Source organism: Phocoena phocoena, chromosome 3, assembly GCF_963924675.1.
Source record: "Phocoena phocoena chromosome 3, mPhoPho1.1, whole genome shotgun sequence".
NCBI lineage: Eukaryota > Metazoa > Chordata > Mammalia > Artiodactyla > Phocoenidae > Phocoena > Phocoena phocoena.
Window position 1 is genome coordinate 65,978,738 of NC_089221.1, and position 18,380 is coordinate 65,997,117.

Consider the following 18,380-nt stretch of genomic DNA (forward strand, 5'->3'; position numbering starts at 1 on the left):
TCTTTATTTACTTTTGGCTGTGTTGGGTTTTCGTTTCTGTGCAAGGGCTTTCTCTAGTTGTGGCGAATGGGGGCCACTCTTCATTGCGGTGCGCGGGCCTCTCACTGTTGTGGCCTCTCTTGATGCGGAGCACAGGCTCCAGATGCGCAGGCTCAGTAGTTGTGGCTCACGGGCCCAGTTGCTCTGCGGTATGTGGGATCTTCCCAGACCAGGGCTCGAACCCGTGTCCCCTGCATTGGCAGGCAGATTCTCAACCACTGCGCCACCAGGGAAGCCCTGTTGTTGCTTTTCTTAAAAAAAATCTCCATGATCATACTTTATTTTCTATTTTCACTCTGTACGCTCATCCAACTTCTTGTCACTCTAGAGTATGTATGTCACCAGTCTCTTACTTGGATTATATGATTTAGGCTCTTACTCCTTCAATCAATCCTGCTTTCATCATATATATTCCCTATGTAAAAGAGCTTTAACATTCCCCAGTTCTTTAACATAAAGGAATTTATTAAAATATTATTTAAAATGTTAAAAACAACATTAAAAAGAACAAGGAAAAGAAATCACACTAACCAACATCCTAATAGGATTGTCTTTCCTTTCTCACTATTCATGTTCCAGTCTATCCACACATGGTATATTTTTACATGGCCATAATAAGTGTGTGTACAATTCTGTGTCCTACATTTTTACTTAATATTCCATAAATCAATCCTGCTTTCATCATATATATTCCCTATGTAAAAGAGCTTTAACATTCCCCAGTTCTTTAACAAAAACGAATTTATTAAAATATTATTTAAAATGTTAAAAACAACATTAAAAAGAACAAGGAAAAGAAATCACACTTAACCAACATCCTAATAGGATTATCTTTCCTTTCTCACTATTCATGTTCCAATCTATCCACACGTGGTATATTTTTACATGGCCATAATTAGTGTGTGTACAATTCTGTGTCCTACATTTTTACTTAATATTCCATAAACAGTTTCATGTTATTCCATAGTTTTTCTATTTTGTTTATAATGATCACATAATGTTTCATTGATTCTGTGCCATAATTAAATGTCCAGTAATAGAATGGTTGGACTATTTCCAGTTTTTTGCTAATATAACAGTTGTAAATGCTGTAGTACACATAACATTTTTTCTTTTCAATTATTGCTTTTGGAGAAATTCCAAGTCATAAAATTAATGAGCCAAAGGTTGTAATAAATTTATGTATATGTGTATGTATGTATATGTGTATGCATGTATATATATAGTGTGTGAGTGTACTACTAAGTCTCCCTCCAAAAGGCTCATTCAATGCTATAAACCATGTATAAATACTATTATTTCTCCTGAAATTTGCCTGGAATAGGTTTCTTCTTTTGTAAAATTTTGGTTAATTTAATTGTTTTATTATTGTTTTTACTTGCAGTTTTATTTATTAATTGCAAGTTTTAAGATTGAATGTGTTTCCATATGTTTGATTCTTATTAGTATTTCCCTTGTGTGAATTCACTGCCCATTTGTTAACAGAGGCTTTGGTGTTTTATATTTATATTAACTCTTTCTTGAACTCAAACTTTGCCTATTTGTCTGCTTCTGTCTTTTTCCTAATGTGGCCTCACCTCACCTCTCAGATCCATTAACAACTGCCGTATGACAGCTGGTCAGATCAACTTTGTTGACTTGTCTCCATTGGGTGATGAGCAGCTTGATGTTTATTCTTACTTCTCTGCCTTTTGAAATCTTGTTTCACTTGATTTAAGTGAAGCAAATTTTCTCCCTTCTAGTTCTAAGTCCTTTTATACCCACAAAGTCCCAGAAAATATAGATTTCTCTGACTTCATTTTCCTGACTTCCTCTCTTCCCTTATAATCACCTAGAGCAAGACAGCATCTATAGTGATAAAAATGTTAAATTTGGAACTTAGAGAGAGAATCTCTAAAAAAGAGGTGTACAACCTTAACTGATAATAGTCCCCCTTTCTGCTTTAATTCTCCTTTAATGGTGGCTCATCTATAACTTTTCTTCCAGGGCCTTAGGGTAACTAAAATTGGTAAGAGTGTGTAGTCAGGGTGACAGGTAAAATGTGATCTATGCAATGGTACGCTTAGGTTTTTGTTGTTTTAAATTGTTATCTTTATGATAAGTGTTATTTACCCACTGTCACAGAACAAATAGATTTTTTTTGAACAAATAGATTTGTTATCTATATTTCACAATTTGAACAATTTGTTTAACATAGTAACATCCATTTCCAACAGGTAAAGCAAAATTTTCTCTTCTGGCAAATGAATATACAGATGACCCTTAAACAAGTCCACTTTCATGTGGATATTTTTCAACAGTAAATACTACAATACTGCATGGCCCATGATTGGTTGAATCCATGGATTCAGAGGAACCTCAGATATAGAGGGCCAACTATAAGTTATACGTGGATTAACCCCTGCCCTGTTCAAGGGTAAACTGTATTTCACTGGGCTATTGTGAGGAGCCAGTATTGACATATGGAGTTATATCTTCTTGCCACCACTCCATTCTTACCTGATACTACCTTAGTTTTCTGTTTTAGCATATCAGTCAGCCCTTCAAATACTTGAATACAGTTATCAGTGTTCTATTTCCAAGACCCTTTTTCAGGTTCAACAGCTCTAGTTTCTTCAGCTAATCTTTTTTCCCCCTTATTTACTGCTGATATCTGTTTTTATTTTTATTGAAGTATACTTGATTTACAATATTATACTAGTTTCAGGTGTACAATATTATACCAGTTTCAGGTGTACAATATAGTGATTCAGTATTCTTATAGATTATCTTCAGCTAATCTTTGTAGGTCACGATTTCCAGAATCTTCACCCTCCCTACCTTCTTCCTCTGGATGCCCCCTCTCTTGTTTAAATGAAAACTTTGAAAAGTGGTACCCCAAACTGAGGAAACTATTCTCATCATGGTTGGTGCAGAACAGACCACAGTGTTACCATTCCTCCTAAAAAGTGTGGCACTCAGGACAGCCTGACAAGCATTCATTGTACACTTCCACTGCTAGGCATTGTGCTAGACACTGTCCTCTACTTGGGTTTCACATGTTACTTCTATCTCTCACATTAGATTGCAGGCACTTTGATGATACTAAAACAGTGATTGTTTCTCACATCCTCCTTCCTGTTGTTCACAGGGCTGAACACATATAAGGTGATCAAATAAATCCTTTCTAATCACTTGTTGATTCCTTTGAAGCTGCTGAGAGCTCTTTAAGAAGTGGTTCAGAGAGGACTTACTTAAGATTCCATGTTGCTCCCCTCACATACGTGGTCACCTAGAAGGATGGTCTTCATTTTCCCAAGAGTGGAACAAGAAAAGGAAGAAGAGTGTAGAAGGGAATTGACAAGAAGGTCAAGTGAATGAAAGTGGACCATTTTAAACATAGCCTTTGACTTCTGAATTTCAAAGAACAATTTGTAAAGAGGACTCAGCACATCTTTAAAAATAAGTATTTCCTGAAATTGACCAAAATCAGCTTTATTCATGTAAATACCTCCTTTCTATCCGTACATCCTATGGTTTATAGTATATCCTGTCATTTATAGTTTCCCTACAAAGAGCACAGAGGAAGAAAACTACAAAGACCTCACCTGGAGCATTTCAGCAAAGGGAAGAAGTCAAGTTATGAGAAGTATGTGGATGATTCCTAGGTTGTGAAGCCTGAGCTCACCCGCTCTAGCCCTTTCATTGAACGGTTTAGGAGTGTAAGACCCAGCGAAGTAAAGTTACTTGACACAGATCATACAACTAGTGAGAAGGGCAGAAATAATGTAGAATACAAGTCACTTGTCTTCCATATAAGTGTTTTTTTTTTAACACGACATTATATTGTTTTCCATTTTTTAAACAATTTCTTATTTCACAATAAAGAATCTATAGTCCGGGACACAATTTAAAATCCGTCAATATCTCTTTGTTAAAAATGTTCCAGCTACTATGAATGCCAGGGAGACCGCAAGTTCATTTATTAAGCCAGGTTATTAATGTGTTTTGAAGATCCCTAGGGTCACTTGACCTTCATCATTGTACCTATGAGGCAGATAAAACTGCTACTAATGGCTTGTAAAACACAAATCATCATGCACTATTGCTTAATAATTTATAACCTTAACTGGAAAATGAGTCTTCAGTAAACTTGTGAATAATAATTTGTGAAATTTTTACAAGTTGGAGAGCACCCAGATACAAATTGGTGAGCATCTGGAGAGTAGTCCGTTATTCCACAGGCTTATAGAAGGTTGGAGCAAATGATTGTCACTTAGAGAATCTGAGCTGCTGAGTTTTCTTTTTCAAAACTGGATGACTGGACTTTTCATCTTTCTATGATATTGGCTTCCTTTCAGCTTTCAAATAAGAGTATAAAATAATTGGTAGAAAATCAACCAGGTAGAAGAACCCCAAATATATGAGAGTGTGTTTGGCTTTTTGAGAGAGTTTTCAGTTAGATCTAGTAGCTTGTGTATATATTATTTTCTCTACTCATTTCCAATATGAATGCTGAAGATTAACCTTTTTGAAATCAAAATTGAATTCATGAAGAACATAAGAACTAGTTTTTAATAGCTTTACTGATACCTTTCAGCCTCTCTTTCTGGACATCAGTTAGTGTATGAGGTGGTCTGAGGTACTCGGAAGAGAGGGAATAGTGGGCTGGGACAGTCCCTCATTCTGCTTCGTGTCTAAACGTGTACAAGTTTCTCATCAGTTAAATAGGACGTGAGCACTAATATTGCAGGTGTCTCTGACCCATTGGAAGACCTGTCTTATTCCAGGCAGGCATGTGTTCAGGGCCTGGCCCCAAGCATCTGGATGTTTTATAGCATATTGTTAGCAGCTAATTAGAACAGATTTTGTTTTTAGTCTAGGAAAGTCACTAGAAAGCTATTCTACAACTGTCATTTGAGATTATATATGTAGTAACTGCAGCTTTCCTCTAAAGCAGATATTCCTGGAAGAAAACAGCTTTGTGCAGTGACTGAATATATTCTTTCCTTTAGGTTTCATTTCCAGGACTGTATGATAAAGGGTCTCCATTTAAGCTACTTGTACCTTCCTGCCTGAAGCTTCATACACCCCAGTAATGGCAGTCCTGATAAAGTCAATGTGCTTTGGGTATGAGGCAGGGTAAGGGACCAGGAGAAGAGAGATATGGGAAGGTGATGGGGTAAATGTTGGCATCCCAGGACCAGAGTGCATCAGGAGGACTGTACTGGTCTTCTAGAGCTGTCATAACAAATGTATCACAGAGTGGGTGGCTTAAACATCAGACATTTATTTTCTTACAGTTCTGGAGACTGGAAATCCAAGATCAGGGTGCTGGCATGATTGGTTTCTGGCAAATTCTCTCTTCCTGGCTTTCAGACAGATGCTCTGTGCATACACATCCCTGGTGTCTCTCTCTCTTAAGGACATTAATCTTATTGGATTAGAGCCCCACCTTTATGACCTCATTTAACTTTACCTCTTTAAAGGGTCTATCTCCAAATACAATCACATTGGGGATTAGGACTTCAACATATGGATTTTTGGGGAGACACAATCTGGGCCATAACAGGGCCAACATTCCCTTATGGCTTTACCAATAGTTACCATGGCTTTGTCAAACAGTTGTCAGTTGGTTCAGGAGTAACAATTAGACTTGCATGTTGTATTGAAAAAATAAGCCTAAAGGATGATCTTAACCACATAGGGAACTGAGGCCAGGCAGTCGCAGGAATGTTCAGGGAAATCTTTAGGGCTGTAGAAATTCTGTTTAAATCAGAAATCCTACAAGTCGGGAAGAAGACAATGAACCTTACCAAGTGACCATGTTGGTGGAGGTAAGCATTCTAGAGTAACTACTCAGAGTGTGATCCATTATTCATCTAGTTCTCCATGCTGCTTCTCTCCTATTTGCCCCAAGCTAGTTCATATGTCAATATCAAATGAGGCCTTTCCCTTGACACCAGGCTTTGTGGGTGACTGATCACCTCATTGAAGGTGAATTTAGGACTTAGTGCTTCATCTTAGAAGTTGGTGGTGGGAAATTAATGTCTCCCTTAAAATATGTGGCAGCTAATTTATATGAATCATTATAGCACACTCAGAATATATGTCAAGGTCTCCTACAGTTAAGATGTTAGATGCTGCTAATCAGTCTCTTGACATTTGAGAGATGAAGGCAGTCAATCTATATTTGATGATGGTTACTTCAGATATAAGGCAAGGCTTTTGTGTTTTCATTTAGATTTTTAAAATATTCCTGAAATTAGGCTATAACATGTCTCCTTTTGACATAATAAAGGCCTGTGTATATGACACATATGGCACATTCCTTTAGTGATCTTTCAAAGCAAACCTATTTCTGGAGGTTTAGCATTTTCTTAGGAAAACACTCTCAGAAATAAAACTTTGGTCAAGCATTTGTTCTTTGATTTAACAAATTGTTCTTTGATTTATCAAGTGCCTGCTGTTTGTCAGGCACTGTGCCTGGTGCTGAAGAGATCAGGTAGACAAGTTGCTTATTCTTGGAGCGTAGATTCTCATGTGGGAATAAACATTGACTGAACAAATAAATACACAAAAGAAAGATCCAACAGGGCTAGGCATATATTTAGGGCTAGGCAGATATTTAAAATAGGGTGCTCTGAAAGGTGGTCAAGGGATATCTATTTGAGGAGGAAACGCTTAAGTCACTGGCCATGCACTGATCAGGGCAAAGGCATGGCAAACCCAGAGGCCAGTAGGTGAGAAGTTTCTACAGCCGAAACAAGCTTGGTGTGTTTATAGAACTGAAAGAAGACCATTATTGCTGGAGCATAGAGGGTGAGAGGAGAGAGTGATATAAAATGAGTAGTTTAGTGATGCTGCTGGAAGCAAGCTTTGTAGAACTTTGGAGAAGTGGAGAGTTCAGCTTTTTATCTAAGTACCTTGGGAAACCACTAGACGTTTTTGAAATTCTACTTTGTTTGCTTTGAGGAGACTGGATTGGAAGGGGCAAGGGTGAAAACTGCAAGACATGTGGAAGGTTTTTTCAGTAGTCCAGGATGGAGATGAGAATGGTTTAGTCTGGCGTGGCAGTATTGAGGATTGAAAGAAGTTCATGGATTTGGGTTACATTTGGATTATGTTTGGCTGTATGGTGGTATCTTTAAACTGGAGAAATCAGGCACAGAGAGAGCAGAGGGAGGGAGTGGAAATCAGGATTGATGATTTCCTTTACAGAGTGGAAATCAGGATTGATGATTTCCTTTACAGAAAATATTCCTCTCTAGAGCCTGCCTTAAATTTTGACATTTTAAAAAATCTTGAACTTTTATTTCTGAAATCGATTAATACTAATCTATACTCTTGCTTTTTAAGATAATTTAAATTTATTAGCTCTCATCAGATGTTTTATCCTTCCTGTAAACTTTAAGATACTTTTATCCAAATACCCACTGCCACCCCAACCACACACCAACATAAAATGGTAAAAAATTTCCATTCAAAATCCAATTAGAATGACATTGAGATTATTAATTTTGGGAAATTTATTCTTTTTCATATGTTGTCTTCCCATCCATGAACATGGTATATTATTCCACATGTTCATAAAATTTTATTATTTTCTTCATATAGGATTTGTGCTTTTCTTGTTAAACTTATTCCCAAGTATTTTTACTTTTTGTTGCTATTTTGAATTTTTTTCCCTGAATACCATATTCTTTCTTTAGGTGATTTATAGCTGAAACAGAGAAAAACTATTGCTTTTTTTTTTTTGTAATTTGTGCTGTATTCCACACCCTACCAAATTCTCTTATTAATGCTATTAGATTTTTCCATGAATAGATTACATTTTCTAGTCATTCAGTTATGTCAACAAAAAGAGGCTTTTAAAAACTCTTTTGTTCTAATGCTTATATTAAATGCTTAGTCATTTAATTTTCTTGTATTTATTAGAACTTTTGAAACAGTGTTAAATAATAATGGTGATAGCTGAATTTAATCGAAATTAAAATTGAAATTTTAGTGGTTTACCATTAGGGAAAATGTTCTTGGTTTTTAGTAAATGTCCTGATTCTAATACATTTTATCTTACTGGGGATTTTTATCAGGAATGGTTGTTGAACTTTCTTGAATGAAATTTCAGCATTTATTGACACGATGTTTCTTTATTTTGTTGGTACAATAGATTATGTGGATAAAACTCCTGATTATGTTGATATAATACCTTGCTTTCCTAAAATAAGAATTTCTTGGTCACAGTGTATTAATATTTTGATATATTGCTGAATCCATGGAAGTCAAATTGAACAAATATGAATAAGGGCATAAATGAAAATAAAAATATGTGACATAAAGAAATTTTATATTTAAAATTTTTAAATACGTTCCATAAACTGTATTAAACATATATATATATATAGAAAGAAACTTACAAACCTCAAACATAATATACATTTTCACAAATATAACCTTTGAATGTTTATTAAAATTGAGTGTGTACCTAGCCACAAATTCCAAAAAAGTCCATGTTTTACAGGCTACATTTTTACTTAAACACTAATGAAATTAAAATGAAAAATTAAATGTGATAAAAACTATCTCTATTAAAAAAAGCACACCCCCTGATAGACCTTGTATCAATTTTTAACTCAAAATTATAAAACAAAGGAATATACTTTATGCAAAAAAACTATGGGACACAGTGAAAGATAGAAAAAGTTTTATGGCTTTATGTGCTTTCACTTTTAAAGACATAAAAAATTGTACACCATAAGAAATTAGAAAAAGCACAGATTTCCAGGATCTATACTTCGTCTGTTTTGCTTTCCAATTTCCATCTTTTTGTATTTTTGTGCTATGATTTAAAATACATCTTCCATATGCTCTTCCAAACCACTAGTATGGGTCTCAAAAATGACTAACTTCTATTTCAGTCAGCCACTGAGTAATTTATAGGATAATTTTCTTTATCTCCCTAAAACGCTACTTTATGCTGTATTTGAACTTAAGTCCCCATGAGGAGCTCTTTTAATTTCTGTTTACCTTTGCTATACTTCAGCCACTTCCCGGAGTGGAAGTTCCATCTGTTCTAACTGGCTTTTCTCCCTGCTTGTTGAGCCTGTAAGCAGTCTTCTGACTCAGAAGAGGTAGACAGGTTGAACTTGTTGGTAGAAGAAAGTGAGTTGTTCCAGGCTGCTTTTCTTTCTTTTTTCTTTTTTTCTTTTCTTTTTTTTTTTTTTTTAAAGAATCCTCTGCTCTGATTTGACTTAAATTCACTTTGTGTTAAGGATTTCAGTTTGTGATAATCATGGGTGAACTTACCAGCCAATTTTCACTTTGGTGGAGGCCACAATGTCAAGGACATGTTAGAAATTAACTATGGATGCTGACAGAGTGAAGATTATGGGACATACAAATGGAATTTGGAAAAGATGGAAGATCTGTGTATGTCAGGTGGTAGGTAAAGCATCATGGAAAATATGGAACATAAGAAGGCAGGTTATGGACAAGTAAAGGAATGAAGTTGATGGGTAGAGATAGTAGTATTATAGAGAAGTTCTAGTTCTGGGCTGAAGATGTTTTCTTTTTCTTTTTTTTTTTTTTACATCTTTATTGGAGTATAATTGCTTTACAATGGTGTGTTAGTTTCTGCTTCATAACAAAATGAATCAGTTATACATATACATATGTTCCCATATCTCTTCCCTCTTGTGTCTCCCTCCCTCCCACCCTCCCTATCCCACCCCTCCAGGTGGTCACAAAGCACCGAGCTGATCTCGCTGTGCTATGTGGCTGCTTCCCACTAGCTATCTACCTTACATTTGGTAGTGTATATATGTCCATGCCTCTCTCTCGCTTTGCAACAGCTTACCCTTCCCACTCCCCATATCCTCAAGTCCATTCTCTAGTAGGTCTGTGTCTTTATTCCTGTCTTACCCCTAGGTTCTTCATGACATTTTTTTTTCCCCTTAAATTCCATATATATGTGTTAGCATATGGTCCTTGTCTTTCTCTGAATGGATTAGGAAGAATGTGGCACATACATACAATGGAATATTACTCAGCCATGAAAAGAAACGAAGTTGAGCTATTTGTAATGAGGTGGATAGACCTAGAGTCTGTCATACAGAATGAAGTAAGTCTGAAGATGTTTTCTTGATCCTGGAGGCCAAGAAAATTTCTTTAAAGTTTTTGGTTAGACATTATGAAATCAGTATTTAACAGTATTAGTTGACGACTGGAGTGAAGTGAGATTGAGATCAACACTTCTTCGGAGATACAGGGGAAGACTCCAAGTTGACTAAGGATTAAAACCTGATGTCTCATGGATTCTATTATTTGTATAAAATTTTTTGTATTGAGAAGTTTCTATTTGATTTTACCAAGAATATTTTTACAAACCAAGATAGCATAGGAGATGAGTTCATAACAAGTCACTATAACTATTAATAGTGGTGTCTGGAAGTGGGGCCAGAGAGTGGGGGTGGGGGGGGGTGGATCTCATCTAGTGTGGATAAGGAAAAAAGGCACTTCTTAAGAGGGTTTAAAAAGAGCCAAAAAGGCTTCCCTGGTGGCACAGTGGTTGAGAGTCCGCCTGCCGAGGCAGAGGACACGGGTTCGTGCCTCAGTCCGGGAAGATCCCACATGCCGTGGAGCGGCTGGGCCCATGAGCCATGGCCGCTGAGCCTGCGTGTCCGGAGCCTGTGCTCCGCAACGGGAGAGGCCACAACAGTGAGAGGCCCGCATACCGCAAAAAAAAAAGCCAAAAGATGGGAATTCAAGAGTTGCCGTTACGTGTCCATACTACCCAAAGCAATCTACAGATTCAGTGCAATCCCTATCAAATTACTAATGGCATTTTCCACAGGACCAGAACAAAAAATTTTACAATTTGTATGGAAACACAAAAGACCTCGAATAGCAAAAACAATCTTGAGAAATAAAAATGGAGCTGGAGGAATCAGGCTCCCTGACTTCAGACTATACTACAAGACTACAGTAATCGAGACAGTATGGTACTGGCACAAAAACAGAAATACAGATCAATGGAACAGAATAGAAAGCCCAGAGATAAACTCACACAACTATCGTCAACCAGTCTATGACAAAGGAGGCCAGAATATACAATGGAGCAAAGATAGCCTTTTCAATAAGTGGTTCTGGGAAAACTGGGCAGCTACATGTAAAAGAATGAAATTAGAACACTCCCTAACACCATACACAAAAATAAACTTGAAATGGATTAAAGACCTAAATGTAAGATTGGACACTATAAAACTCCTAGAGGAAAACATAAGCAGAACACTCTTTGACATAAATCACAGCAAGATCTTTTTTGACCCAACTTCTAGAGTAACGAGAGTAAAAACAAAAGTAAACAAATGGGACCTAATGAAATTTAAAAGCTTTTGCACAGCAAAGGAAACCATAAATAAGACGAAAAGGCAACCCTCAGAATGGTTGAAAATATTTGCAAACGAAGCAACTGACAAAAGTTTAATGTCCAAAATATACAAATAGCTCATGAAGCTCAATATCAAAAAACCAAACAACCCAGTTAAAAAATGGGCACAAGACCTGAACAGACATTTCTCCAAAGAAGACATACAGATGGCCAACAAACACATGAAAAGATGTTCAACATCACTAATTATTAGAGAAATGCAAATAAAAACTACAATGAGGTATCACCTCATACTAATCAGAATGGCCATTATCACAAAATCTACAAACAACAAATGCTGGAGAGGGTGTGGAGAAAAGGGAGCCCTCGTACATTGTTGGTGAGAATGTAAATTGATACAGCCACTATGGAGAACAGTATGGAGGTTCCTTAAAAAACTAAAAATAGAGCTACCATATGACCTAGCAATCCCACTACTGGGCATATACCGAGAGAAAACCATAATTCAAAAAAGACACATGCACCCCAATGTTCATTGCAGCACTATTTACAATAACTAGGTCATGGAAGCAACCTAAATGCCCATCAACAGAGGAGTGGATAAAGAAGATGTGGTTACATATATACAATGGAATATTACTCAGCCATAAAAAGGAACAAAATTGGGTCATTTGTAGAGACGTGGATGGACCTAGAGACTGTCATACAGAGTGAAGTAAGTCAGAGAAAAACAAATATTGCATATTAATGCATATATGTGGAATCTGAAAAAGTTGGTATAGGTGATCTTATTTACAAAGCAGAAATAGAGACACAGACGTAGACGACAAACGCATGGATACCAAGGGGAAAGGGGGGTGGGATGAATTGGGAGATTGGGATTGACATATACACACTATTGATACTATGTATAAAGTACATAACTAATGAAAACCTACTGTATAGCACAGGGAACTCTACTTAGTGCTCTGTGGTGACCTAAATGAGGAGGAAATCCAAAAAAGAGGGGATATATGTATACATATAGCTGATTCACTTTGCTGTACAGTGTAAACTAGCACAATTGTAAGGCAGCTATCCTCCAATAAAAATTTTTTTCAAATCTATGACAAAGGAGACAAGAATATACAAGGGAGAAAAGACAGTCTCTTCAACAAGTGGTACTGGGTAAACTGGACAGCCAAATGTAAAACAAATAAATTAGAACATTCCCTCACACCATATACAAAAATAAACTCAAAATGGTTTAAAGACCTAAATGTAAGACATGAAGCCATAAAACTCCTAGAAGAGAACATAAGCAAAACACTCTGACATAAATTGTAGCAATATGTTCTTAGATCAGTCCCCCAAGGCAAAGGAAATAAAAGCAAAAATAAACAAATGGGACCTAATTAAACTTAAAAAGCCTTTGCACAGCAGATGAAACCATCAACAACATGAAAAGACAACCTATGGAATGGGAGAAAATATTTGCAAATGATGCAACGGACAAGGGGTTAATACCCAAAGTATACAAACAGCTCATACAACTCAATATCAAAACCCCAAACAATACAAGCAAAAAAAGGGCAGGTTTGAGTAGATATTTTTCCAAAGAAGACATACAGATGGCTAACAGGCACATGAAATGATGCTCAGCATTGCTAATCATTAGAGAAATGCAAATCAAAACCACAGTGAGGTACATCTCACACCTGTTAGAAGGCTGTCATCAAAAAGACCACAGATAACAAATGTTGGCAAGAATGTGGAGAAAAGGGAACCCTTGTACACTGTTGGTGGGAATGTAAATTGGTGCAGCCACTACGAAAAACAGTGTGGAGGTTCCTTAAAAAACTAAAAATAGAATTACCATATGATCCAGCAATTTCACTCCTGGGTATATATTTGAAGAAAATGGAACTAATAATTCAAAAAGATACATGCACCCCAACGTTCATAGCAGCACTATTTACAATAGCCAAGACATGGAAGCAACTCAAGTGCCCATCAATAGACGATTGGCTTAAGAAGATGTGGTACACATATACAATGGAATATTATTCAGCCATAAAATGAATGAAATACTACCATTTGCAGCAACATGGACCTAGAGAATATTATGATTAGTGAAATAAGACAAAGGCAAATACTATATGATATCACTTATATGTGGAATCTAAAAAATAATCCAAAATTTTTAATACAAAACAGAAACAGACTCACAGGCATAGAAACTTACTTGTGGTTACCAAAGGGGAGAGGGAAGAAGGGAGGGACAAATTACGGGTATGGTATTAACAGATGCAAACTACTGTATATAAAATAGGTAAGCAACAAGGACTTATTGTATAGCACAGGGAACTATACCAGTCATCTCGTAATAACCTATAATGGAATATCATCTGCAAGAATACTGAATCACTATGCTGTACACCTGAAACTAACACAATATTGTAAAGCAACTATATACTTCAGTTAAAAAAAAAAAAAGAGTTGCCATTACAAGATCTAGAGATTTAGGAAGACCACTTATTTTTCCAGTCTTAGGTTTGGTGTTGAGGTGATTCTTTGGCTGCCAGCTACTTCTGTGAGTTCAGATTTTCATAAAGAGATGGTCTCTTTTGGAAATAAATTCCTTTTCACACATTCTCTTCACAGAAAAAAGAAAAGTATGCAGGTCCTAAGTCGTCAAAGGATCATCTTAGTATTTGTCTTTTATCTTCTTTCATTTGAAAGGAAATTTTGATGGGCTCCTAATATACCTATCACAAAGTATGATGGATTTAAAAGAATTGAATATGAAAATTTTATAATGTTTAAGTGAGTTATGAAAACTCCCACAAACCACTATAAGAATCTCACTCCAAAGATTTTGATAGGTGAAAAGTTGTACTTGATATTTTATTGTAAGTGGGTAATTTTGCAGACTTGCATACAAATGTGAACATATTTATCACTTTTTTCCCCTAAATTATTTGTGCTTTTTGGCATTAAGAAATCATTTTCTACTCTCAGGTCAAAAAGATATTCTATGTTTTCTTCCACATATTTTTACAGTTTTTCACATTTAGATCTTTGATCCACTTGAAATTTATTTTTGTATTTTTCTTGTAGAATGAAGTAGGGGTCTAATTTTATTTTCCCCCTGACACCACTTATTGTGGGATATATCCCTTCTCCCAATGATTCAGATATATATAATCCATTCCTCTAGATGAATGGGTCCATTTTCTGCGCTCTGTATTCTGTTCCATTGGCTCATTTCCTACTTCTATGCCAATACCACATCATCCAAATGACTATAACTTTATACTGTCTTGGTCTTTTGTCGGATAAAACCCTCATTTCTTTGTCTTTATTATAAGACCCTCAAGTTCTTTGTCTTCAAAACTGTCTTGTCTGTTTTATTTATAAACTATTGCCATATCTTCTACTTTCTTTTTCTCCTAGGATATTAAGGGACAGTTGTTCTGTCATTATTGAAGCAAGCTGACTAAATTGTTTGAAACCACCACTCATCACTTTTTTAAACTCTTTAAGATATTTTATCTGTAAATGGGAAAAATGAGTACCACCCTCAGAGTGATGGATGACAATGCATTTAAAGTTTCTCAACGTTTTGAAACATCAGTTCCCTAATCTGTCATAATACATTATTTGTTAAGATTAAACAAGCTAATATATCAGTGTAACACAGTACCAGCACATAAATAGATGCTACTTTTTAAAAGTCATGCACCAAAGCTTCGGGGTGGGAAAACTAAAGGCATGTGTAAGGGTTGTGTGTAGGTAACATAATTTGGCAAAGAGTGTTGATGCAGAAAAGTGGAAAGAGATGAATTAGAAAGGAAGATAGGGTCAGAAAACAAAAAAATATGCAAAGCTAGGGAGTTTAAAGAAGAGAACAAATTTTAGTAAATAGTTGGCATTTGCTTGACATACACTATTCATTTATTCCTCTGCTCACCCTGGAGAGGTAATGATGATTATACCCATTGTACTTAGGACATCAAACAACTCACTTAAGTCATTCAGATAAGTGTGAGGCAGCTGGAATCCTTAATCGGAGACATAGTCCCCACATGCCACTGCCAGCCAGCTCAGAGCTGTCCAAACTGCAAGCTCAGGTGGCTCCAGCCAATCAACAACTCTCATAGGCCTTGCTTTTCTAATGTGGGAGAGAAATGATGGTCTTTTGGCTTTGAAAGTCCTACTTCCCCTACTCCAACTGCCTTGCAGGGGCCCGGCTCTGCCTGGGCTGCATCCGACTCTGCTTGGCAGAACTTCCCCTCAGAGCCTGACTTTGGTCTCTCATCTTTATTATTTTTCTTTAACAATAATATTCTTTAAAAGGAAGTGAAATGCAGTTTTCTCCCTTCCTCCTCATTCCTATATCCTTTCTCAGTTGCCTTTGAAGCTGGTTTTTTTTTCAACTGCTATAAAAATCAAGTTTGAACATTACAAAAGTTCTATTTCAGAAAGTGACTCAATAATAAAAGTGACATAAAATCTACTAAACAGGTCTTTGAAAGCTTACGTGCTTTTATTCACATCCAGACTTAAATTTAAGGGAAAATCATTACTAGAATTATGGAGTCCTTACATAATGATAAAAGTTTTAAATCACAAGGAGGACTGTGATTTGCTCTCCACAGCTGTCTTCAGGATTAAAGGATTTATCAGATCAGCTACTGGGAGTGTCACCTGAATATAGCCCTCAGCTGTCAGTCTCCTAGAGAGATTGGAGACTCCTCAACCAAGTTTATACCCTCTTCCTGGGGCAGATCAAAACAGATGCCTGATAGACCAACGTGGGACACTCTGAAGGGTCAATTCATCTTCAGAATTCCTCACATGGTCAACTGAGACATTCCATTGAGACAACATTACATCTTCACTTCTCTCTCTGGCCAATCCTGCTTTTATCCCTTCCCTTCCACAGGTGTTGAATGCCAGAGTACTCCCTAATAAACCTCCTAAGTGCTAATTTCTGCTTCAGAATTGGCTTCTTGGGAAACCCAACCTGTGGCAGATGGTACCAGAGTGGCCCAAGAGAGAAAATGTGAGGATGTGATTTTGAGGCTATTTCAGCTGGTCCTGGAGACTCCAAAACTGATGGCTGTTGAAGCACAAATAGCCCCTGGAATATGATGGCAAACAGTGCAATTGTTAGAACTTCGCCTAGAGGTAAATTGGAATGGTATACCACTGGAAGAAAATGCATCAGTTCAAGAGATGTTTCCAGCATTTGAGAAATGTGGGAAAATAGTAACTATAAGGAAAATGGAATAGGATGGCCACTGTTACCCTCAACTGATGCTGTGAAAGAAAATAACAAAAAGCTGAGAACATTTAATTGGCAATTAAAAGCTAAGTGTGAGCTGGGACAAAGTGAGAGAGTGGCATGGACATATATACACTACCAAATGTAGAATGGATAGCTAGTGGGAAGCAGCCGCATAGCATAGGGAGATCAGCTCGGTGCTTTGTGACCACCTGGATAGGTGGGATAGGGAGGGTGGGAGGGAGGGAGCTATGTGTATAGCTGATTCACTTTGTTATAAAGCAGAAGCTGGCACACCATTGTAAAGCAATTATACTCCAATAAAGATGTAAAAAAAAAAAGCTAAGTGTGAAACAGATGCTCTCCTCGGTAGCCTATAAAGCAGTGCTTAAAGCGGAAGAGCAGAGAAAACGCCACCCAGCCATGACAGTAGTAGAGCTCCAAAATGGGTTAGGTGCCCAGCCAAAGCAGATCTGCTACGGTAGGACCTTGAAACAAGAGGCAGGGTGGTGGTTAAAAATTTTGTGGACCCAAGCGTTCTAATGAGTAGCAAGGTTAGAGAAATAGCTACACAATCCTGACCCATGGAGAGTTTTCTTTTTTTTAACATCTTTATTGGAGTATAATTGCTTTAAAATTGTGTGTTAGTTTCTGCTGTATAACAAAGTAAATCAGCTATACATATACATATATCCCCATATGTCCTCCCTCTTACATCTCCTTCCCACCCTCCCTATCCCACCCCTCTAGGCGGACACAAAGCACCGAGCTGATCGCCCTGTGCTATGTGGCTGCTTCCCACTAGCTATCTATTTTACATTTGGTAGTGTATGCCACTCTCTCATTTTGTCCCAGCTTACCCTGCCCCCTCCTCGTGTCCTCAAGTCCATTCTCTACATCTGCGTCTTTATTCCTGTCCTGCCCCTAGGTTCTTCAAAACCATTTTTTTCGTAGATTCCATATATATGTGTTAGCATACGGTATTTGTTTTTCTCTTTCTGACTTACTTCACTCTGTATGACAGTCTCTAAGTCCATCCACCTCACTACAAATAACTCAATTTCGTTTCTTTTTATGACTGAGTAATATTCCATTGTATATATGTGCCACATCTTCTTTATCCATTTATCTGTTGATGGACACTTAGGTTGCTTCCATGTCCTGACTATTATAAGTAGAGCTGCAATGAACATTGTGGTACATGACTCTTTTTAAATTATGGTTTACTCAGGGTATATGCCCAGTAGTGGGATTGCTGGGTCATATGGTAGTTCTATTTTTAGTTTTTTAAGGAACCTCCATACTGCTCTCCATAGTGGCTGTATCAATTCACATTCCCACCAACAGTGCAAGAGTGTTCCCTTTTCTCCACACCCTCTCCAGCATTTATTGTTTGTAGATTTTTTAATGATGGCCATTCTGACCAGTGTGAGGTGATACCTCATTGTACTTTTGACTTGCATTTCTCTAATGATTAGTGATGTTGAGCATCCTTTCATGTGTTTCTTGGCAATCTGTATGTCTTCTTTGGAGAAATATCTATTTAGGTCTTCTGCCCATTTTGGGATTGGGTTTTTTGTTTTTTTTGATATTGAGCAGCATGAGCTGCTTCTATATTTTGGAGATTAATCCTTTGTCAGTTGCTTCATTTGCAAGTATTTTCTCCCATGTTGAGGACTGTCTTTTTGTCTTGTTTATGGTTTC